Source organism: Aethalodelphis obliquidens, unplaced genomic scaffold, assembly GCF_003676395.1.
Source record: "Aethalodelphis obliquidens isolate GAN/ISIS:26980383/991018 unplaced genomic scaffold, ASM367639v1 scaffold85, whole genome shotgun sequence".
NCBI lineage: Eukaryota > Metazoa > Chordata > Mammalia > Artiodactyla > Delphinidae > Aethalodelphis > Aethalodelphis obliquidens.
The window spans coordinates 6324375-6348121 of NW_020838029.1; the positions used below are offsets into that span (position 1 = coordinate 6324375).

At 38.3% G+C, this 23747-nt stretch overlaps 1 protein-coding gene across 1 annotated transcript in view; it reads right to left on the minus strand.

Annotated features, from left to right (window-relative positions):
- TEX11 (testis expressed 11) overlaps nucleotides 1-23747 on the minus strand; it is a 345168-nt gene that overhangs the window by 12507 nt on the left and 308914 nt on the right. The window lies entirely within an intron of this gene.

The window sequence follows — 23747 nt, forward strand, 5'->3', positions numbered from 1 at the left end:
GCGCAGGCTCAGCGGCCATGGCTCACGGGCCCAGCAGCTCTGCGGCATGTGGGATCCTCCCGGACTGGGGCACGAACCCGTGTCCCCTGCATCGGCAGGCGGACTCTCAAACACTGCACCACCAGGGAAGCCCTGTTGGAAGATTTTTAATCACAGTTTCAATTTCATTACTTGTGATTGGTCTGTTCATATTTTCTATTTCTTCCTGTTTCAGTCTCAGCAGGTTGTGCATTTCTAAGAATTTGTCCATTTCTTCCAGGTTGTCCATTTTATTGGCATAGAGTTGCTTGTAGTAGTCTCTTAGGATGCTTTGTATTTCTGCGGTGTCTGTTGTAACTTCTCCTTCTTCATTTCTAATTTTATTGATTTGAGTCCTCTCCCTCTTTTTCTTGATGAGTCTGGCTAACGGTTTATCAATTTTGTTTATCTTCCCAAAGAATCAGCTTTTAGTTTTATTGATGTTTGCTATTGTTTTCTTTGTTTCTATGTCATTTATTTCTGCTCTGATCTTTATGATTTCTTTCCTTCTGCTAACTTTGGGTTTCTTTGTTCTTCCTTCTCTAGTTCCTTTAGGTGTAAGGTTAGATTATTTATTTGAGATTTTTCTTGTTTCTTGAGGTAGGCTTGTATAGCTATAAACTTCCCTCTTAGAACTGCTTTTGCTGCATCCCATAGATTTTGGATTGTCGTCTATTCATTGTCATTTGTCTCTAAGTATTTCTTGATTTCCTCTTTGATTTCTTCAGTGATCTCTTGGTTATTTAGTAAAGTAGTGTTTAGCCTCCATGTGTTTGTGTTTTTTACGTTTTTTCCCCCTATAATTCATTTCTAAACTCATAGCGCTGTGGTCAGAAAAGATGCTTGATATGATTTCAATTTTCTTAAAATTACTGAGGCTTGATTTGTGACCCAAGATGTGATCTATCCTGGAGAATGTTCCGTGCACACTTGAGAAGAAATTGTAATCTGCTGTTTTTGGATGGAGTGTCATATAAATATCAATTAAATCTATCTGGTCTATCGTGTCATTTAAAGCTTGTGTTTCCTTATTTATTTTCATTTTGGATGATCTGTCCATTGGTGTAAGTGAGGTGTTAAAGTCCACCACTATTACTGTGTTTCTGCCAATTTCCTCTTTTACAGCTGTTAGCAGTTGCCTTATGTATTGAGGTGCTCCTATGTTGGGTGCATATATATTAATAACTGTTATATCTTTTTCTCGGATTGATCCCTTGATCATTATGTAGTGTCCTTCCTTGTCTCTTGTAATATTCTTTATTTTAAAGTCTATTTTATCTGATATGAGTATTGCTACTCCAGCTTTCTTTTAATTTCCATTTGCATGGAATATCTTTTTCCACCCCCTCACTTTCAGTCTGTATGTGTCCCTAGGTCTGAAGTGGGTCTCTTGTAGACAGCATATATATGGGCCTTGTTTTTGTATACATTCAGCAAGCCTGTGTCTTTTGAAGTATTTAATCCATTCACATTTAACGTAACTAACGATATGTATGTTCCTATGACCATTTTCTTAATTGTTTTGGGTTTGTGTTTGTAGGTCCTTTTCTTCTCTTGTGTTTCCCACTTAGAGAAGTTCCTTTAGCTTTTGTTGTAGAGCTGGTTTGGTGGTGCTGAATTCCCTTAGCTTTTGCTTGTCTGTAAAGCTTTTGATTTCTCCATAGAATCTGAATGAGATCCTTGCCAGGTAGAGTAATCTTGGTTGTAGGTTCTTCCCTTTCATCACTTTAAGTATATCATGCCACTCCTGGCTCGTAGAGTTTCCGCTGAGAAATCAGCTGTTAACCTTATGGGAGTTCCCTTGTATGTTATTTGTCGTTTTTCCCTTGCTGCTTTCAATAATTTTTCTTTGTCTTTAATTTTTGACAGTTTGATTACCACGTGTCTCGGCATGTTTCTCCTTGGGTTTATCCTGTATGGGACTTGCTGCACTTCCTGGACTTGCGTGGCTATTTCCTTTCCCATGTTAGGGAAGTTTTGACTATAATCTCTTCAAATATTTTCTTTGATCCTTTCTCTCTCCCTTCTCCTTCTGGGAACCCTATAATGCAAATGTTGTTGCGTTTAATGTTGTCCCAGAGGTCTGTTAGGCTGTCTTCATTTCTTTTCATTCTCTTTTCTTTACTCTGTTCTGCAGCACTGAATTCCACCATTCTGTCTTCTAGGTCACTTATCCGTTCTTCTGCCTCAGTTATTCTGCTATGGATTCCTTCTAGTGTAGTTTTCATTTCAGTTATTGTATTGTTCATCTCTGTTTGTTCTTTACTTCTTCTAGGTCTTTGTTAAACATTTCTTGCATCTTCTCAATCTTTGCCTCCATTCTTTTTCTGAGGTCCTGGATCATCTTCACTATCTGAATTCTTTTTCTGGAAGGTTGCCTATCTCCACTTCATTTAGTTGTTTTTCTGGGGTTTTATCTTCTTCCTTCATCTGGTACATAGCCCTCTGCCTTTTCATCTTGTCTATCTTTCTGTGAATGTGGTTTTTGTTCCACAGGCTGCAGGATTGTAGTTCTTATTTTTCTGCTGTCTGTCCTCTGATGCATGAGGCTATCTAAGAGGCTTGTGCAGGTTTCCTGATGGGAGGGACTGGTGGTGGGTAGATCTGGGTGCTGCTTTGGTGGGAAGAGCTCAGTAAAACTTTAATCCACTTGACTGCTGATGGGTGGGGCTGGGTTCCTTCCCTGTTGGTTCTTTGGCCTTAGGTGACCCAACACTGGAGCCTACCTGGGCTCTTTGGTAGGGCTAATGGCAGACTCTGGGAGGGCTCACTCCAAGGAGTACTTCCCAGAACTTCTGCTGCCAGTGTCCCCATCCCCACGGTGAGCCACAGCCACCACCCGCCTCTGCAGGAGACCCTCCAACACTAGCAGGTAGGTCTGCTTCAGTCTCCCCTGGGGTCACTGCTCCTTCCCCTGGGCCCCTATGCACTCACTACTTTGTGTATGCCCTCCAAGAGTGGAGTCTCTGTTTCCCCCAGTCCTGTCAAAGTCCTGCCATCAAATCCCACTAGCCTCCAAAGTCTGATCCTCTAGGAATTCCTCCTCCCGCTGCCGGACCCCCAGGTTGGGAAGCCTGACATGGGGCTCAGAACCTTCACTCCAGTGGGTGGACTTCTGTGGTGTAAGTGTTCTCCAGTCTGTGAGTCACCCACCCAGCAGTTATGGGATTTGATTTTACTGTGATTGCACCCCTCCTACCATCTCATTGTGGCTTCTCCTTTGTCTTTGGATGTGGGGTATCTTATTTGGTGAGTTCCAGTGTCTTCCTGTCAATGACTGTCCAGCAGCTAGTTGTGATTCTGGTGTTCTCACAAGAGAGAGTGAAAGCATGTCCTTCTACTCCGCCATCTTGGTTCAGCAAAGAATGTTATCTGCTAGTGTTGGAGCATCTTTTCATGTGCCTAATGGCCATCTGTATGTCTTCTTTGGAGAAATGTCTATTTAGATCTTCTGCCCATTTCTTGATTGAGTTGTCTGGGTTTTTTGATATTAAACTATATGAGCTGTTTGTATATTTTGGAAATTAATCCCTTTTTGGTAACATGGTTTGCAAATATTTTCTCCCATTCGGTAGGTTGTCTTTTCATTTTGTTTTATGGTTTCCTTTGCTGTGCAAAAGCTTTTAAGTTTGATTTGGTCCCATTTGTTTACTTTTTCTTTTCTTTCCATTACTCTAGGAGAGTGATCCAAGAAAATATTACTGTGGTTTATGTCAAAGAGTGTTCTGCCTATGTTTTCCTCTAGGAGTTTTATAGCATCCAGTCTTACATTTAGGTCTTTAATCCATTTTGTGTATGGTGTTAAAGAATGTTCTAATTTCATTCCTTTACATGTAGCTGTCCAGTTTTTCCAGCACCACTTATTGAAGAGACTATTTTTTCTCCATTGTGTATCGTTGCCTCCTTTGTCACAGATTAACTGACCATAAGTGCGTGCGTTTATTTCTGGGCTTCCTATCCTGTTCCACTGATCTATATGTCTGTTTTTCTATCCTGTTCCATTGATCTATGTCTGTTTTAACAGTACCATACTCTTTTGATGACTGTAGCTTTGTAGTATAGTCTGACATCAGCAAGCACGATTCTTCCAGCTCTGTTCTTCTTTCTCAAGACTGTTTTGGCTATTTGGGGTCTTTTGTGTTTCTGTACAAATTAAAATTTTTTTGTTCTAGTTCTGTGAAAAATGCCATAGGTAACTTGATAGGGATTGCACTGAATCTGCAGATTGCCTTGGGTAGTAAGGTCATTTTAACAATATTGATTCTTCCAATCCTAGAACATGGTCTATCTTTCCATCTGTTTGTGTGGTCTTCAATTTTTTTTCATGAGCACTTTCTAGTTTTTGGAGTACAGATCTTTTGCCTCCTTAGGTAGGTTTATTCCTAGGGATTTTAATGTTTTTGATGTGACGGTAAATGGGATTGATTCCTTAATTTCTCTTTTTGATAGTTCTTTTTTAGTGTATAGAAATGCAACAGATTTCTGTATATTAATTTTCTATCCAGCGACTTTACCAGATTCATTGATGAGCTATAGTAGTTTTCTGGTAGTGTCTTTAGGATTTTCTATGTATAGTATCATGTCATCTGCAAACAGTGATGGTTTTACTTCTTCTTTTCCAATTTGGATTCCTTTTATTTCTTTTTTTTCTCTGATTGCTCTGGATAGGACTTCCAAAACTATGTTGAATGAAAGTGGTGAGAGTGGGCATCCTTGTCTTGTTCCTGATCTTAGAGGAAATGCTTTCAGCTTTTCACCATTGAGTATGTTGTTAGCCGTAGGTTTGTTGTATATGGCCTTTATTATGTTAAGGTATGTTCTCTCTGTGCCCACTTTCTGAAGAGTTTTTTTTAATCATAAATGGATGCTGAATTTTATCAAGCTTTTTCTGCATCTATTAAGATGATCATATGGTTTTTCTTCTTCAATTTGTTAATGTGGTGTATCACATTGATTGATTTGGGGATTATGAAAAACCTTTGCATCCCTGGGATAAATCCTACTTGCTCACGGTGTATGATCCTTTTAATATAAAGTTGCATTTGGTTTGCTAGTTTCTTTAAATTTTTAAATTTTATTTATTTTTTATACAGCAGGTCCTTATTAGTCATCAATTTTATACACATCAGCATATACATGTCAATCCCAATCACCCAATTCATCACACCACCAAGTTTGCTAGTATTTTGTTGAGGATTTTTGCACCTATGTTCATCAGTGATATTGGCCTACAATTTTCTTTTTTGTAATATCTTTGTCTGGTTTTGGTATCAGGGTAATGGCAGCCTCAAATAATGAATTTGGAAGTGTTCCTTCCTCTGCAATTTTTTGGAATAGTTTCAGAAGGATAGGTGTTAACTCTTCTCTAAATGTTTAGTGGAATTCACCTGTGAAGCCACCTGGTCCTGGAGTTTTGTTTATTGGGAGTTTTTAAATTACTGATTCGATTTCAGTACTGATAATTGGGGTTCCTTTCTAAGTGATAAATCGTTTTTTCTCACTCCTTTCAGATATTCTCTTTGTAGTTGGCTTTCAGTATTTTTAGTATTATGTTTCTGTGTGTGGATCACTTTGTGTATTTGATTTGAAGTTCGCTGACCTTCTTGGATGTGTAGATTAATATTTTTTGTCAAATTTGGGAAGCTTTCAGCCATTATTTCTTTGAATATTTTTTCCTGTTCTTCTCTCTCCCATTCTTGATACTCCCATTATGTGTATGTTGGTGTATTTAATGATGTTCCACTTTTCTTTGAGGCATTTTTAAAATTCTTTTTTCTCCCTTATCTTCAGATTGCATAATCTATCAATCTATCTTCAAATTTGGTGATTTGAAACAGCTGGGTTCTGCAAGTTAAAATCTACTGTTCAGCCCCTCTAGTGAATTTTTAATTTCACTGATTGTAGTTTACACTTCCAGATTTTTCATATAATTCTTGAAAACAATATTCTATGTCTTTATTGATATTCTCTATTTGTTAAGACATTGTTGTCACACCTTCCTTCATTTCTTTTAGCTTCATTTAGTTCTGTGAACATATTTGTAATGGTTACTTTGACATCTTTGTTAAGTCTGATATCTGGGTCATGTCACAGAGTTAGTGTTACTTGCTTTTTTTCCTGTGTATGGGTCACACTTTCTTGTTTCTTTGTATGTCTCATATTTTTTTTTGAAAACTGAGTATTTTATGTAATATATTAGAAACATTTTAGGTGGCAACTCTAGAGACTGATTCCCCCAACCCTGGGGCCTGTTTTTGTTGTTGTTTGTGTAGTAACTCTACTGGACTATTTTAGGAAAGTCTAGTTTCCTCACATGTGAAGCTTCTTATGTTGCTTCTCAGAGGACACAGACTTGGTTACGTGCAGTAGTCACCATGGGCTGACAGTGTTGAGTAGGGCTCTCTTTAACTTTCTCTTTCTCTGATGTCTCTATTAAGCTGGCTGACTGCTGGTATCACATCCAGCTGTTATGCTCCTCTAATTGCATGATGATTGCTCTATTGTTTTCAACAATGCCTGGAGGTGTAAACTGCTCTACAGTCTAAACCAGTTATATTCAGACAACTTTGTAGGGATGGTCTTTAATGCAAATCTTTGAGGTTTGTTCTGACACCAGTAAGGCTCTTCTGAGCTGTCTTTTTCCATAGCTCTCTATGGTAATATAGCTGGTCTGTGAGTTACTTGTTCAAACAGAGCTACTATCCTCCTCTTAATTGCTTACCACCAAAATCTCCATTATTTTCAAGACTACTCTTTGGCTTGAACTTTCCCACACCCTGTTTCAAGTGAAGTAAGTTCCTTTAGAGAGAAGTCTGAAGCTCTCTGTTCTTATGGACTGCCTTTCTCCCTGGGAAAAATCTCTGAGCCTCTGCTCCAGACCTTTGGGGGGGGGGGGGGGGGGGCAGTGGACTCCTTTCCTCTGAGTGATACCTCTTGTTTAACAGAAGGGTGCTGGGTAGGGTAGTAGTAGTAGTCTCTGGTTTTCTTGGATTGCCTCTTTGGGTATGGAACCACTGCCCTAAGAGTTAGCTGGGAAAAGGAAAACCAGGGCTCTAATATTCTTGGTCTGACTTGCCTGAGGTACATAATCTGCCCTATAAGTGGAGGCTGGGTGAAGGAAGGGAGGCTCATTCTCTTGGCCATACTTGCCAGGAACTGAGGCTTTGCAACTTGCATCTCAAGGTGGAATGAGAAGTGTTGGCAGCCTGCTGCTCTTTGTGGCATACCATATCACTTGAGGGGGGTTTGAGCATTGTTTTCCTGGCCATACTTGCCTGGAATGGAGCTTCCCTCATGCTAATCTGGGGGAGAGACAGGAAGGGAGTAGGTCATGGCTCAAGTACCACAGACTCACGTTTCTTTCCAAGATTTAGTAGATATTCTATAGATCTTTCTTCATTTTATGTATGCTCTAAGGACAATTTCCAGAGACTTTAAATGTTTTTTTCTGTATTTTTTTTTTGCCCATTTCTTCCAATGTTGGTAATATTTCTCTTACTGATTACTAATTTAAATAGGTTTAAAATATTTTATCCAAGTTTGTGGTTGTTTTGCTGGGCAGCTGGTCCTATCAGGTTCTCATGCTGCCACTCCAAAAGTGGAAATCTCTAGAAAACTCATTTTATTGATAAGAAAACAGACCAAGAGAGGTGGTGCCATCTGCCTAGAGCCACAGTGTGTTTGTGGCACAGATGAGACTAGAAGCCAGGGGCACTCACTCTTGGTTGAGTGCTCCTTTGACTGGTTACCCTGTATATATATATATATTTTTTTTTAATTTTTAATTAATTTTTTTGCGGTATGTGGGCCTCTCACTGTTGTGGCCTCTCCCATTGTGGAGCACAGGCTCCAGACGAGCAGGCTCAGCGGCCATGGCTCACGGGCCCAGCCGCTCCGTGGCATGTGGGGTCTTCCCGGACCGGGACACAAACCCGTGTCCCCTGCATCAGCAGGCGGACTCTCAACCACTGCGTCACCAGGGAAGCCCAAGATATTTTTTTAAAAAATAGAAAAAATCAGTAAAACTGACAGCTGGTTTTTTAAGAAGATAAACAAAATTGACAAACCACTATCCAGGATCACCAAGGAAAGAGATAGTACCCAAATAAACAAAATAAGAAATGGAGGCAGAAAAATAATGACCAATACCACAGAAATACAAAATATTATAAGAGATTACTATGAACAGTTATACGCCAACAAATTGGAGAACCTAAAAGAAGTGGACAAGTTTCTAGAAACATAGCCTGCCAAAACTGAGTTAAGAAGAAACAGATAATTTTTTTCCTTTTCCATTATGGTTAATCACAAGATATTGAATATAGTTCACTGTGCTGTACAGTAGGACCTTGTTGTTTATCTATTTTATACAGAGTAGTTTGTATCTGCTAATCCTAAACCCCTAATTTATCCCTCCCCCACCCCCTTTCCCTTTTGGTAACCGTAAGTTTGTTTTCCATGTCTGTGAGTCTCTTTCTGTTCTGTAAATACGTTTATTCGTATCATATTTTAGATTCCACATATACGTGACATCAAATGATATTTGTCTTTGTTGGACTTACTTAATATGGTAATCTCTAGGTCCATCCATGTTGCTGCAAATGGCATTATTTTGTTCTTTTTTATGGTTGAGTAGTATTTGTGTGTGCATGTATATCTATCTATCTATCTATCTATCTATCTATCTATCTATCTATCTATCATATCTTCTTTATCCGTTCATCTGCTGACAGACATTTAGGTTGCTTCCACGTCTTGGCTATTGTAAATAGTGCTGGTATGAACATTGGGTGCATGTATCTTTTTCAATTAGAGTTTGCTCCGGATACATGCCCAGAACTGCAGGATGATATGGTAACTATATTTTTAGTTTTATAAGGAACCTCCATACTGTTCTCCATATTGGCTGTATCAATTTACATTCCCACCAACAGTGCAAGAGTATTCCCTTTTCTCCACACCCTCTCCAGCATTTGTTGTTTGTAGATTTCTCTGATCATGCCCATTCTAACCGGTGTGAGGTGATACCTCATTGTAGTTTTGATTTGCATTTCTCTATTAGTGATGTTGAGCATATTTTCGTGTACCATCTGTATGTCTTCTTTGGAGAAATGTCTGTTTAGGTCTTCTGCCCATTTTTTGATGGGGTTGTTTTTGTTATTGAGTTGTATGAGCTGTTTGTATATTTTGGAAATTAAGCCCTTGTTGGTCACATCATTTGTAAATATTTTCTCCCAGTCTGTAGGCTATCTTTTCATTTCATTGATGGTTTCATTTGCTGTGCAAAAGCTTTTGATTAGGTCCCATTTGTTTATTTTTGCTTTTATTTCTATTGCCTTGTGAGGGTGACCTAAGAAAACATTGGTACGATTTATGTCAGAGGATGTTTTGCCTATGTTCACTTCTAGGAGTTCTTTGGTGTCATGTTTCATATTTAAGTCTTTAAGACATTCTGAGTTTATTTTTATGTATGGTGTTAGGGGGTATATCCAGTTTTCCCAGCACCACTTGCTGAAGAAACTGTCTTCTCCATTGTATATTCTTGCCTCCTTTTTCATAGAGTAATTGACTGGAGATTTGTGGGTTTCTTTCTTTTTTTTATTTTTATTTTTTGCGGTACACGGGCCTCTCACTGCTGTGGCCTCTCCCGTTGTGGAGCACAGGCTCCGGACGCGCAGGCTCAGCAGCCACGGCTCACAGGCCCAGCCGCTCCGTGGCATGTGGGATCCTCCCGGACCGGGGAACGAACCCATGTCCCCTGCATCGGCAGGCGGACTCCCAACCACTGCACCACCAGGGAAGCCCTTGTGGGTTTATTTCTGAGCTCTCTATTCTGCTCCATTGATCCATGTGTGCTTTTGTGTCGATATGATGCCATTTTGATTACTGGAGCTTTGTAGTATTATCTGAAGTCTGGGAGGGTTATGCCTCCAGCTTTGTTCTTTTTCCTCAGGACTGCTTTGTCAATTCTGGATCTTTTATGGTTCTATATAAATTTTAGGATTATTTCTTCTAGTTCTGTGAAAAGTATCATGGGTAATTTGATAGGGGTTACATTGAATCTGTAGATTGTTTTGGGTAGTATGGACATTTTTTTTTTTGTGGTACGTGGGCCTCTCACTGTTGTGGCCTCTCCCGATGCGGAGCACAGTCTCTGGACGCGCAGGCTCAGCGGCCACGGCTCACGGGACCAGCCGCTCCGCGGCATGTGGGATACTCCCGGACTGGGGCACAAACCCGCGTCCCCTGCATCGGCAGGCGGACCCTCAACCACTGTGCCACCAGGGAAGCTCAGTATGGACATTTTAACATTATTAATTCTTCCAATCCAAGAGCATGGGATATCTTTCCATGAAGAAACAGATAATTTGAACAGACCAATCACTAGAAGTGAAAATAGAATCTGTAATAATAATAAAAAGTCCCTGCAAAAAAAAAGTCCAGGACTGGATGGCTTCACTGGGGAATTCTACCAAATATACAAAGAACTTATACCTATCCTTCTCAAACTATTCCAAAAAACTGAGGAGGAGGGAACACTCCCAAAAATTCATTCTATGAAGCCACTATCACCCTGATACCAAAACCAAAGACACTACAAAAAAAAGAAAATTATAAGCCAATATCTTTGACAACTATAGAGGCAAATATCCTCAAAAAATATTTTTAGCATACCGAATACAATAATACATAAAAAGGATCATACACCATGTTCAAGTTGGATTCAATCCAGGGTCGCCATGATGCTTCAATATATGCAACTCAATCAATGTGATACACCACATTAATAAAACACAAAAACCATACGATTATCTCAATAGACGCAGAAAAAGTGCTTGATAAAATTCAACATCCATTCATGACAAAAACTCTCATCCATCAAGGTGTGTATAGAGGGAACATATCTCAACACAATAAAAGCCATTTACGACAAACTGACAGCCACTTAATACTCAATGGTGAAAAGATGAAAGCCTTCCCAATAAATTCAGGAACAAGACAAGGATGCCCACTCTCACCACTTCTATTCACCATAGTATTTGAAGTCCTAACCATAGCCATCAGAGAAGAAAAATAAATAAAAGGTATCCAAATTGGAAGGGAAGAATTAAAACTGTGACTATTTGTAGATAACATGATACTCTATATAGAGCACCCTAAAGACTTCACACAAAAACTATTAAAAGTGATAAATGAATTCAGAAAGGTAGCAGGCTACAAGATTAATATAGAGAAATCTGTTGCATTTCTTTGCACTAACAATAAAATATCAGAAAAAGAAAGTTTAAAATAATTCCCATTTACCCCAATAAAGATGTTAAAAAAATAATAATTCCCATTTAAAATTGCATCAAAAATACCTAGGGATAAACTTAATCAAGGAGGTGAAAGACCTATATGCTGAAAATGATAAAACACTGATAAAGAAAACTGAATATGATTTAAAGAAATGGAAATATATCCCATGCTCTTGGACCGGAAGAGTTAATATTGTTGAAATGGCCATACTGCCCAGAGCAATCTACAGATTTAATGTCATCCCTATCAAAATACCCATGACATTTTCCACAGAACTAGAACAAATAATCCTAAAATTTATATGGAACCACAAAAGACCCAGAATTGCCAAAGCAAGCCTGAAGAAAAAGAACAAAGCTGGAGGCATAACCCTCCCAGACTTCAGATACTACTACAAAGTTACAGTAATAAAAATGGCATGGTACTGACAGAAAAACAGACATATGGATCAATGGAACAGAATAGAGAGCTCAGAAATAAACCCACACACTAACGTTTAATTGACAAAGGAGGCAAGAATATACAATAGAGAAAAGACAGTCTCTTCAGCAAGTGGTGTTGGGAATGCTGGACAGTTACATGTAATAAAATTAGAACACTCCCTCACACCATATACAAAAATAAACTCAATATGGTTTAAAGACCTAACTATAATATAAGACATGATGCCAAAAAACTCCTAGAAGTGAACATAGACAAAACATTCCCTGACATAAATCATAGCAATAGTTTCTTAGGTCAGTCTCCCAGGGCAAAAGAAATAAAAGCAAATTATAAGCTTTTGCACAGCAAAGGAAACAATCAACAAAACAAAAAGACAACCTACAGAATGGGAGAAAATATTTGCAAATGATGCAACCAACAGGGGTTTAATATCCAAAATATAAAAACAGCTGATACAACTCAATATCAAAAAAAATCAATCAAAAAATGGGCAGAAGACTTAAACAGACATTTCTCCAAAGAAGACAGACAGATGGCCAATAGGCACAATGAAAAGATGCTCAAGATCGTTATTAGAGAAACACAAATCAAAACCACAATGAGTTATCATTGGTCAGAATGGCCATCATCAAAGAGTCTACAAATAATAAATTCTAGAAAGGGTGTGGAGAAGAGGACCCTCCTACACTGTTGGTGGGAATGTAAATTGGTGGAGCCACTATGGAAAACAGTATGGAGGTTCCTTAAAAAACTAAAAATAGAGCTACCATATGATCCAGCAATCCCACTCCTAGGTATGTATCTGGAAAAGATGAAAACTCTATTTTGAAAAGATACATGTACCCCAATGTTCATAACAACATTATTTACAATAGCCAAAACATGGAAACAACTCAAATGCCCATCAACAGACAATTGGCTTAAGGAGATGTGGTGTATATATATATATATATATATATATATACACACACACACACACACACACACACATATACACACAATGAAATATTAGCCATAAAAAAGAACGAAATATTGCATTTGCAGCAACATGGATGGACCTAGGGAATATCATACTAAGTGAAGTAAGACAGAGAAAGACAAATATTCTATGTGGAAGGTAAAAAATAACACAAGTGAATCTACATACAAAATATAAACAGACTCACAGACATAGAAAACAAACTTATGGTTACCAAAGGGGAAGGGAAAGGGGAGGATAGATAAATTAGGAGTACTGGATTAACAGATACAAACTACTATACATAAAATAGATAAGTAACAAGGTCCTACTGTATAGCACAGGGAATGATATTCAGTATCTTATAATAACCTATAATGGAAATAATCTGAAAAAAACATATATATAAAATAATCACTTTGATGTATACCTGAAACTAACACAATATTTTAAGTCAATTAAACTTTAATTAAAAAAAAAGACAGAGACTGAAGGTTGAGGTTCAAAATGGCAGCACAGGAAGACCATGAACACAGTTCCTCTCACAGACACAACAAATTTTCAGCTATATTTGGAACGATTTTCCTTTGAAAAAGACCTGAAAACTAGATGAATAGCACCTCCACAAACAAAAGCTAAAAGATAAACTTTGAGACAGATAGGAGAGGCAGAGACATGGTCTTGCCATGGATTCCACTCTAGGAGCAGTGATCCAAAGTGAGGAGGGATACCACAATATGGTATTTTCCCTTGAGATGTGAAGGGATTGAACCCCACATCAAGCACTGCAATCCCTGGGTCCAGCACCAGAAAGACAAGCTCCCAAAATGTCTGGTTTTGAAAATCAATGGGGATTAAGAGGTCAGAAGAACCACAGAACTACAGGGAACAAGAAACCTGCTCTTAAACAGTTCATGCACAATCCATTTCACATGGAGATCCAGAGAAAAAGCAACAGTTTGAAAAGCACCTAAGCTGTAAGTAAGGGAGACCCACTTACTAATCTTAAAGTAGCTGCTGGGGAGGCAGGAACCTCCTGAGACTTTTCCCAGGGACGGAAGCATTGGCTGACACCATTTTTCTTTTCTTATTTTTTTCCTTCGGTATGCAGGCCTCTCACTGTTGTGGCCTCTCCCGTTGCAGAGCACAGGCTCCGGACGCGCAGGCTCAGCGGCCATGGCTCACAGGCCCAGCTGCTCCGCGGCATGTGGGATCTTCCCAGACCGGGGCACGAACCCGTGTCCCCTGCATTGGCAGGCGGACTCTCAACCACTGCGCCACCAGGGAAGCCTCTCTTTTCTTTTTTTAAATTTATTTTTTTATACAGCAGGTTCTTATTAGTTATCCATTTTATACATATTAGTGTATATATGTCAATCCCAATCTCCCAATTCATCACACCACCCCTCCCCCCACCACTTTCCCCCCTTGGTGTCCATACGTTTGTTCTCTACATCTGTGTCTCTATTTCTGCCCTGCAAACTGGTTCATCTGTACCATTTTTCTAGGTTCCACATATATGCGTTAATATACGATATTTGTTTTTCTTTTTCTGACTTACTTCACTCTGTATGACAGTCTCTAGGTCCATCCACGTCTCTACAATGACCCGATTTCATTCCTTTTTATGGCTGAGTAATATTTCATTGTATATATGTACCATATCTTCTTTATCCATTCGTCTGTCAATGGGCATTTAGGTTGCTTCCATGACCTAGCTATTGTAAATAGTGCTGCAATGAACATTGGGGTGCATGTGTCTTTTAGAATTGTGGTTTTCTCTGGGTATATGCCCAGTAGTGGGATTGCTGGGTCATATGTTAGTTCTATCTTTAGTTTTTTAAGGAACCTCCATACTGTTCTCCATAGTGGCTGTATCAATTTACATTCCCACCAACAGTGCAAGAGGGCTCCCTTTTCTCCACACCCTCTCCAGCATTTATTGTTTGTAGATATTCTGATGATGCCCATTCTAACTGGTGTGAGGTGATACCTCATTGTAGTTTTGATTTGCATTTCTCTAATAATTAGTGATGTTGAGCAGCTCTTCATGTGCTTCTTGGCCATCTGTATGTCTTCTTTGGAGAAGTGTCTATTTAGGTCTTCTGCCCATTTTTTAATGGGGTTGTTTGTTTTTTTAATATTGAGCTGCATGAGCTGTTTATATATTTTGGAGATGAACCCTTTGTCCATTTGCAAATATCTTCTCCCATTCTGAGGGTTGTCTTTTTGTGGCTGACAACATTTTGCAATCATATCCTAACTTGGTGATGACAGAGCTGGCAGGTGTCATTTTTGGTGCCCTCCCTCTAGCCTGGTTACACCATTGGGCATGCTCTGCACACCCTGCAAAACAGCCTGACTGGGTGAGCACCTTGAGCACCCACCCACTTCACACACAGCTGCCCCACACCTGGGCCAGGTGAGAGCACTACCCCCCTCCCCCGCCTAAGTGCAGCAGTTGCGATGCAATCAGACCAGGCGGGTACCCTGTGTACTGTCCACCAGTGCAGCAATCTCACCACAACTGGGCCATGAGAGCACCCTGAGTCCACCCCCACACCATGCAACAACTGTTCTGCAACCAGGCCAGGCATGTGCCTCATCCCCAACCTTCCATGAAACAGCTATGCTACAATCAAGGGGGTGAGCACACACACCTTGCCTCACCCTCCCCATTAGCAGCTATGGCCCCACAAGAGCCCACACAAGGGACACCTCTTGAGTGTCTGGCTCTGATGTCCAGGGGAGAATGTGTTTCCAGGCCCCATGGATCATCTGCTACACTAGAACCCTCCTTCAAGACCTGGGGAGGTAGCTGTTTCGCCTAATATACATAGACAAACAAAGAGTCAGACAAAATGAAGAGACAGAAGAATATGTTCCAAACCTAAGAACAAATCCCCAGAAAAAAGACCTTAATGAAATGGACATAAACAACCTGCCTTATAAAGTGTTCAAAGTAATGGTCACAAAGATGCTCACCAAACTTGGGAGGATACTGGAAGAGAAAATATAAGAAAGAAGCAAACAGAAGTAATATCTGAGCTAAAAAATACACTTGAGGGGTTTAACAGCAGACTGGATGAAGTAGAAGAACAAATTAGTGAGCTGGAAGATAAAGCAATAGGAATCACTCAGAGCAGCAAAATGAAAAAAGAATTTTAAAAAAGTGAAGATATTTTAAGGGACCTCTTGGATAACATCAAGAGTATTAATATGCACATCAAAGGTGTCCCAGAAGGAGAAGAGAGAGAAGAAGGGCTGAAAAAATTATTTGAAGAAATAATGGCTGAAAACATCCTCCATCTGGGGAAGGAAACAGACATCCAGGTCCAGGAAACCCAGAGAGTTCCAAATAAGATGAATCCCCCAAAAAACACACCAAGATATATTATACTTAAAATGGTAAAAGTTAAAAATAAAGAGAGAACCTTAAAAGCAGCAAGAGAAAAACAACTTACTACATAACAAGGGAAACCACATAAGACTGTCAGCAGATATTTCAGCAGAAAATTTACAGGTTAGAAGAGAGTGGCATGACATATTCAAAGTGCTGAAAAGAAAAAACTTCCAATCATGAACTCTCTACCCAGCAAGGTTATCACTCAGAATTGAAGGAGTGATTAAGAGTTTTCCAGATAAGCAAAAGCTTTAACTCCTTTAGGAGTTCATACCACTAAGAAGGCCTTACAAGAAATGTTAAAGGGATTCTCTAAGCTGAAAAAACAGGCAGTAATTAATAATAAGAAAACAGGGACTTCCCTAGTGGCACAGTGGTTAAGAATCCGCCTGCCAATGCAGGGGACACAGGTTCAAGCCCTGGTCTGGAAAGATCCCACAAGCCGTGGAGCAACTAAGCCCATGCACCACAACTACTCAGCCTGTGCTCTAGAGCCCGCGAGCCACAACTAGTGAGCCTGCATGCCACAAGTACTGAAGCCCGTGTGCCTAGAGCCCGTGCTCTGCAACAAGAGAAGCCAGTGCAATGAGAAGCCCACGCTCACTGCAACTAGACAAAAGCCCGCGTGCAGCAACGAAGACCCAATGTAGCCATAAATAAATAAATAAATTTATAAAAAAAAAAGATGGGCAGAGGACCTGAGTAGACATTTTTCCAAAGAATACATAGAGATGCCCAAGAGGCACATACATGAAGTGATGCTCAACATCATTAATTATTAGAGAAATGAAAATCAATATCACAATGAGATACCACCTTACACCTGTTAGAATGGTTATTTTCAAAAAGACAAATAAGTGTTGACGAGCACGTGGAGAAAGGAAAACCCTTGTGCACTGTTGTTTGGAATGTAAATTGGTACAGCCAGTATGGAAAACATTATGGAGATTCTTTTAAAAATTTAGACTAGGACTACCATATTATCCAACTATTCCACTTTTGGGTATTTATCCAAAGAACATGAAACACTAATTCAAAAAGATATATGCACCCCTATGTTCGTTGCAGCATTATTTATAATAGCTGAGATATGGGGAAATCTAAGTGTCCATGGATGGATAAATGGATAAAGATGTGGCATATATGTGTATATGTGTGTGTACACCCACACACACACACACACACAGTGGAATGCTACTCAGTCATAAAAATGAATAAATCTTGCCATTTGTGACAACATGGATTGAGGGCATTATGCTAAATGAGTCTGAAGAAAAAAGATAAATAGGCTATGATTTCACTCATATGTAGAATCTAAAAAATAAAAACAAAACAAATGAAAAACAAAACAAATTGAAAACAAACTCATAGATACAGAGACTAGATTGGTGTTTACCAGAGGGGAAGAATGCTGGGGATTGGGCAAAAGTGGTAAAGGGAGCCAATTATATGGTGACAGATGGTAACTAGACTTTTTGAGGTGATCACTTTGTAGTGTATACCAGTGTTGAATTATAATGTTGTACACCTGAAACTTTTAATATAATTAAAAAAGAGAGAAAATTAAAAAAGAGAGATTGGCAAAGTGGATTAAAAAATGTGTTGTCTATATGCTGGCTACAAGAAATTTCCTTCAAATATAACATTATAGGCAGACTGAAAATAAAAGGATGGAAATAGGTATATTATATAAACAGTAATCAAAGGATAGCAAGAGTAGCAATATTATATTAGTTATTGTAATTTCAGAGCAAAGAAAATTACTTGAGACAGACAGGAACATTATACAATGATAAAAGGTGAAATCCACAAAGAAGACATAGCAATCATAAATGTGCATGCATCCAATAACAGTGTTACAAAATATGAAGCAAAAACCAATAGGAGTGAGAAGAGCTAGATAACTCCACAGTTATAGTTGAAGATTTTAATGTGCCTGCTCAACAAATAATAGAACAATTAGCCAGAAAATAAGGAAAAGTATACAAGAACTTGGCAACACCATGAACCAGTGAGATCTAATCAACATTTATAGACTACTCCTCCCAACAACAGCAGAATACACATTCTTTTCAAGTGCCCATGGAACATTTACTAAGATCATATCCTGGGCCATAAAATAAATCTCAAAAAGTTTAAATAACTGAAATTATACAAGTTGTGTTCTCTGACCACAATGGAATAAAACTAGAATTCAGTAACAGAAAGATAACAGGAAAATCTGTAAACACTTAGAAACTAAACAACACACTACGAAGTAATCTATGGGTCAAAGAGGAAGTCTCAAAGGAAATAAAAAAATACATTGAAGTAAATGAAAATGAAAATACAATATAGCAAAATTTGTGGGCTACAGCTAAAGCAGCTCAGTGAGGGAAATTTACAGCACTAAATACATACATTAGAAAAGAGGAAAGGTCTCAATAATTTAAGTTCCCATCTCAAGAACCTAGAAAAGAAGAGCAAACTAAATGCAAAGCAAGCAGAATGAAGTGAATAATAAAGAGCAGAAATCAACAACACTGAAAATACAAAGGCAATAGAGAAAATCAATGGAGGAGATGGTTCTTTGAAAAGGTGGATAAAATCTACTAACTCTTGGCAAGAATGACAGAGAGAAAAGAAGGGAAGATGTAAATTATCAATATCAGGAATAAAACAGTAAATATCACTACAGACCCTGCACACATCAAAAGAATAATAAGGGAATAATAATACAAAGAACTCTATACATATAAATTTGACAACTTAGGGGACTTCCCTGGTGGTGCAGTGGTTAAGAATCCGCTTGCCAATGCAGGGGTCATGGGTTCAAGCTCTGGTCTGGGAAGATGCCACATGCCATGGAGCAACTAAGCCCGTGCACCACAACTACTGAGCCTGCCCTCTATAGAGCCTGCATGCCACAACTACTGAAGCCCACGTGCCTAGAGCCCGTGCTCTGCAACAAGAGAAGCCACCACAGTAAGAAGCCTATGCACCACAACGAAGAGTAGCCCCTGCTCAGTAGCCCCCTACTTGCTGCAACTAGAGAAAGCCCGCATGAAGCAATAAAAACCCAATGCAGACAAAAATAAATAAATAAAATAAATTTTAAAAAATAAAATGCTGATGTTGTCAGCCTTGGCCATACCAATTTATATATAAAAAATTGTTTGACAACTTAGACGAAATGGGTCACTTCACTGAAAAACACAAATTATCAGAAATCACCCAATATAAAATAGATAATGTGAACAGTCTATAACTATTAAGGAAATAGAATATGTAGTTTTAAACTCTTGAAAAAAATCTCCAGGCCCAGTTACACTGCAGAATTCTACCAAACATTAAGAAAAGAACTGACATAAATTCTACACAATCTTTTCCAAAAATATGAGGAAACACGTTGCAATTCATTTTATGAATCTAGTATTACCCTGATACCAAAACCAAAGACTGTACAGAAAAAAAACTACTGACCAATGAATATAGATAAAAAATCTTTAACAATATGCTAGCAAACAGAGTTCAGCAATATATAAAAAGAATTATGGGAGGGAGGGAGACGCAAAAGGGAAGGGATATGGGGATATATGCATATGTATAACTGATTCACTGTGTTATAAAGCAGAAACTAACACACCATTGTAAAGCAATTATACTCCAATAAAAATGCTAAGAAAAAAAAAGAATTATACACTATGACCATGTAGGGTTTATTCTAACGATGCAAGGCTGGTTCAATATTTGAGATCAGTCAATGTAATCCCCCATATTAACAGGTTAAAGAAGAAAAATCACATGATCATATCAATTGATGCAGGAGAAGCATGTGACAAAATTCAATACTCATTCATGAAACTAGCAGAGAAAAGGAATAGTGGGAACTTCCTCAACTTGATAAAGAGCTTCTACAAAAATCCTATGGCTAACATTATACTTAATGGTGAAAGACTGAATGTTTTCCCCCTAAGAGAGTGAACAAGGCAAGAATATCCACTCTCATTACTCTTAACTAACATGGTGCTGAAACTTCTAGTCTGTGCAGTAAGGCAAGAAAAGGAAAGAGAAGGCACATAGATTGGAAAGGAAGAAATAAAACTGTCTCTATTTGCAGATGACATGGTTGTTTACATAGGAAATCCTAAGGAATCTTCAAAGAAAATTCCTGAAATGAGTGAGTTCAGCAAGGTTGTGGGATACAAAATAAACACAGAAATAGCAACTGCATTTCTTCATACTAGAAATTAACACAGGACACCACTTACGATCACTCAAAAAAAAAAAAAACCCACAGCACTTAGATATAAATCTAACAATACATGTACAGGAATTGTATGCTGGAAACTACATAATGCTGATGAAAGAAATAAAAAATCTAAATAAATGAAGAGACATACCCTGTTCATGGATTGGAAGATTCGGTATAATAAAGATGTCAATTCTATTTTTAAATTGAGATATAATTAAAGATGTCAATTCTTGATATAAAGTGTACTAGGTTCGATGGAGTCCTCCCCCAAAATTCATGTCCTTCCTGGTACTTCATCATGTGACCATATTTGGAAATAGGGGCACTGCAGATGTAACTAAGTTGAGATCATACTGAAGTAGAGTGGACCCTTAATCCAATAATGGCTGTGTACTTATAAGAAAAAGAGAAAGACAGAGGGAGAATGCCATGTGGTGACAGAGACTGGAGTTATGAATCTATAAGCCAAGGAATACCAACGTTTGCCAACAACCATAAAAAGACAGGACGAGGCAAAGAAGGATCCTCTCCATAGAGCCTTCAGAAAGAGTATGGCCTACTGACACCTTGATTTCAGACTTCTGGCCTCCAGAACTGTGAGAGAATAAATTTCTCTTGTTATAAGTCACCCAGTTTGTGCTAATTTGTTATCACAGTTCTAGGAAACAAATACAGTTTAATGCAATTCCTATCAAAATCCCAGGAGGAATTTTTGTAGATTTAGACAAGATTATTCTAAAATGAATATAGAAAGGCAAAGGAACTAGATAGCTAATAACAATAAAGTGGGTACAATCACTCTACTTGCTTTTAAGACTTATTGTGTAGCTATAGTAATCAGGTACTCGCAGAGGGACTGACACATAGAGAAAATAGAGAACTCAGTAAGAGACTCACAAATATGCCCAACTGATTTTTTGTCAAAAGTACAAAAGCGCGGGCTTCCCTGGTGGCGCAGTGGTTGAGAGTCCGCCTGCCAATGCAGGGGACGCGGGTTCGTACCCCGGTGCGGGAACATCCCACATGCCGCGGAGCGGCTGGGCCCGTGAGCCCTGGCCGCTGAGCTTGTGCGTCCGGAGCCTGTGCTCCACAACAGGAGAGGCCACAACAGTGAGAGGCCCGCGTACAGGAAAAAAAAAAAAAAAAAAAGAAGTACAAAAGCAATTTAATGGAGGAAAGACAGCCTTGTCAACAAATGGTGCTAGAGCAACTGGATATCACAGCAAAAATGAACCTCAACCTAAATCTCACACCTCATACAAAAATTAACGTAAAATGTATTATGAACTTAAATGTAAAATATAAAACTATAAAACTTAAAAAAAGAGGAGAAAATCTTTGGGATATAGGGCTAGGCAAAAAGTGTACTAGATACCAACTTGAGCCTCTCCTTTGAACTGAAATTCCTAGCAAAAGCAGGTAAATAAGACGTGTGTTCTGGTGGAAAGAGCCCTGGAACTGAGGTCAGACGGTTCTAGTTCTGATTTTCATTCATTAGCCATATGAACTTAGGCAAATTGGTAACTTGACTTTTTTGAATCTTAAAAATTTCCTTATTTGTATATCAAGGATAATACCAGCATTTCCTACTTCATAGAATTACTGGGGGGCGGACTGTCAAATGAAATAATGGATGTAAGAATGCTCTGTAAAATGTAAAGTATGATAGTGTGGGCTTGAGGTTTTATATTTGTGCAATAGCCATTTTGCCACTGTATGGAGGCACTTGATAAAGGTTATCTGCTTAATAAATAATGAATGAGTGACTGGTCATCAGAAAAGTCGAATAAGGGCAAATTTTTTTCCAAGTATTTAAAACAAAAGGGATGCATAGCACATTCAATCAAACAGTAAAAAGCAACATATACTATGTAAAGAGCCAAGAGGGTTATTAAATTAATCTCTGTATAGAAAAGCTAACTATCCCATCATGTTTCAGGGAATTAGCAATAATGGATGGGAGGCTGGTCAAAAAACTAAAAAAATATTAACCTCTCTAACAGGCAACCCAAGATTCGGAGAGATGGAACAGTAATACATTAGACAGAATAAAAGTGGCAAAATGCTCAGAGCAGTTTTGGCCTTATATAGCGACTATGGAAATTGATCAATTTGAATTTATAGTACAATTTAATTTTAGTTTGTATTTGTTACTATGGCAAACACATCTGAAGGTCCAGATGAGGCTCATGGCTTAGAAATTTAATTTTCTCTTCTTCCCAAAAGAAAGTTAAGATGAGGGGAAAAAAAAGATGTATATATCTCCAAAATGTTCAATGCTAAAGTTTTTTTTTAAACTTAAATTTACACAGGCCATAATTACATAGCTCCAGAATTCTGGGTTTCTGTAAGATGATGCTAGTTTGTACCAGGTTGTCACCCTGCTATATTGTTCCACCATCTGTTGTGGTTTGCAGACGTTTGTATATGAAGAAGCAGTTGGGCAAGTCAGGAGCCTTGGATATTAACATGGACTCAAGTAATGACTTTTGTGTGACTTTAAGCAAGCCATTTGACCTTCTTAATATTTTATAGCTCCCTTATAATAACAGTACTACCTTACCTTACCTGTGTATGAGTTGTTAAAGTTCACAACACATATTATTATTTTAATTGATCCTTAAAACCTCAGTATGGGAGTCAGAAAAGGTATTATTTCCATTTTACAAATGAGAAAACTGAAGTCAAACAGCAGAGGAGGAATATCCATATGCAAAAACAAACAAATGAGAAACCATTTAGACCCTTACCTCATACACCATAAACAAAAATTAACTCAAAATGAATCACAGACCTATATGTAAGAAATAAAACTATAAAAGCTACAAGAAAACATAGAAGAAAATCTTTGTAAATTTGGAATAGGCAAAGACTTCTTATCATGACTAAAAACATGACCCATAAAAGAAAAAATAATAAATTGGTCTTCATCAAAATTCAGAATATTTGCTTTTTAAATGCTGCCATTAAGAAAATGAAAAGACAAACCAGAGACTGGGAGAAAATATTTACAAATAGTATATTTGATAAAGGATTTGTATCTAGAATACATAAAGAACACATAACTTACTGAGAATCTAATTTAAAAAATGGGAAAATAATTGAATAGATATCTTTCCAAAAAAGATAAACAAATGGTCAATAAGCACATGAAAAAATGATCAACAGTGTTAGCTATCACGGAAATTCAAATCAAAACCACAATGAACTACCATTACATACCCACTAGAATGGCTATAATAAAAAAGATGGACAATAACAAGTGTTAATAAGGATGTGGAGAAGTTGGAACCCTCATACACTGCTGGGAGGAATGTAAAAGGTGCAGCAACTTTGGAAAACAGATCGCAGTTCTTCAAAAAGTTTAGAGCGTTACCATATGAGCCATTAAT